Here is a 2,424-nt window from a genome sequence, read left to right as displayed (position 1 = left end):
AAAAAAAAAAAAGAAGAGGAAAAAAAAAAAAAGAAAAAGGAGAAAAGCGCGAGAGAAATCTTTGCCGAGACGTGCACCGAAAGAAATCGAGGAAACGTGAATGTACGAGAGCGAATTTTTAATCACAGCCTCCACCCTGACGAACGAAAAAAAAAAAAGATTACGCGAGATCTGGTCTTCCTTCGACGGGACTGAAATCGAAGAAGAGAAATGGCGTGTAACGAGAGAGATACGGCTGATCACAAATCAAATTTGCTAAACAAACTATCCGAAATATGTGTTCAAATGAAGGCAAACGGTAAATATGTAAGAGAAGGAAACGTACGAATTAACGCGACCGTATGTTTGCCAATCCGAGGTCCAATCACAGACCAGTAAGAGCAATCGCGATCGGAACGCCCTCTGAGCACGTTGCCCGGCGTTGATCGAATTACGAGCGTAAACATAATTAGGAGATGCGTGCATCAACAGCGCGCGTCTGTCTTCATTCGCTCGATGACGCGAGACAGAGACAGAGAAAGAGAGACAAAGACAGAGGAAGGGATAGAGAGAGAGAGAGAGAGGTCTGTACAGTCTGCAGATGAACGTTTCATTTCTCGTGGCATTGTGCACGGCATCTCCCGGTACGCGTCCGGCAAAGACGATTAGGGGACAAGCTGAGCGGATTAGACCTCGTAGCTAGATACTTGCCTACGAGTTTCCTATTCCCGCGGCAGACCGGTCCACTCGATCTCTCCGCTCAAATCGAATCAACGCATTCCATTTTCGAGATAGTACACTGGCTATTAGTGTCGTCGCTATTAGTACGCGTATACCACGGACACGAGCCCCTATTATATTCGTTCGTTTCTCGTTTGGAATATAATTAACATCGACGAGCATCCGTGTTATTAAGTTCTTTATCGTATATGAAAATTTATCGAATTTTGGTTGTTTTTCAATAGACAGTTCGCGATATCCTCGCCTTTTGACTTCTCCTTACTCGGTTCGGTTTAATTCATTGGATTATTAATCGGATTTATAATCGCGTATTTATAATAGCGGGTCAAAAGTATTGTTTTTAATTTCAAGTGAAACGATATTTGGTTCGAGTTTATACACGTAGAACGATGCAACGTAGAGGAAGGGACATTAGAACCGCCAAAGTGATCGAGAATAGAGACACGCGTACACATACATATACATACATACATACACACGTACACAAAGCGTAGATTCATGCGCATGCGCGCCAGCACGAATATACAAAGGAAGAGAGACAGGAAAGGGAAAGACACGTTTACTGGTAAAAAAGAAAGAAAGAAAGAAAGAAAAAGAAAAAGCTTGTACGGCAAGTACCAATTGATAATATCACTACGATCTAAGCTTTTTAATGTTTAACGGTACATAAAATAGTGAATATCAAGGTACTCAACCTACTCTAATAAAAAAAAAAATATACCATAATAATAGCTATAAATTCATATAAATATTAATGTATACATATACATATAAATGTATATATACGAAGGTAAACGAAAATTGTAAACAAAACCGAAAACAAATACAACTATTTTATCCAACAAAGTTTTTGCTACAACCGAAGTAGTAGTGCATCTTGCTATGGAAATAAATATGAGACTTAAGAAAGAAGTAAGAAAGAGAGAGAGAGTGTGTGCGTGAGTGAATGTATGAAAGAGAGACAGAGAGAGAGAGAGAGAGAGAGAGAGAGAGAGAGAAGAATATTCTTAGCTGTAAGAAAAAGAAGAAAATAACGATAATAGTTAATCTGTGAGGATCAGCTTCGAATTTATTTTTACAATGACGTGATGTAATGCTGAGACGAATTCGCTGCTCGCTAATTAACGATTTCCGAATTCTACTCGGGAAAAAAAATTCAAGCGTCCTGACGACGCACTCGGGTATCGAATTTTGTACCGAATCTCAGTACAGACGCCGGATCTCTCTAAGAATTCTCTTTTTAAAGAAAATAAATAAATAAAAAGAAAAAAGAAAAGAAGAAGAAGAAAATATTCTCGAGTCGCCTCGAGTCCGTCGCTGAAATTTTTCTAAAAATATAAAATCGATACTCGTGGTCGTCGTTGTCCAATAGCATCGTCAGCCATAAAAATTCCACGGAAAACTCTTCGAGAAACGTGGGAAGGGAAGGAAGAGGGAACGGAAGAATGGGTCGGTATTGTCTACTCCTTCCAACCAGTGGGCAATTTCTTGGAATTTTTACGGTTACAGCCAAACGGGGACACGAATATATTCGAATAGGAAAACGGAAACGGAAATATATCCTTCATTCTCGAATATATATACACACACACACACACATATATATATATATATATATTACATACCAAACTTTAACCAAATAAATAACGATTCCAAACAACACCACATTATAAACATTTACTAGAATTTACCACCACCACCGTA

This window comes from Apis laboriosa, unplaced genomic scaffold, assembly GCF_014066325.1.
Source record: "Apis laboriosa isolate Shangri-la unplaced genomic scaffold, ASM1406632v1 scaffold39_cov144, whole genome shotgun sequence".
Lineage (NCBI taxonomy): Eukaryota > Metazoa > Arthropoda > Insecta > Hymenoptera > Apidae > Apis > Apis laboriosa.
This window is presented reverse-complemented; position numbering follows the sequence as displayed.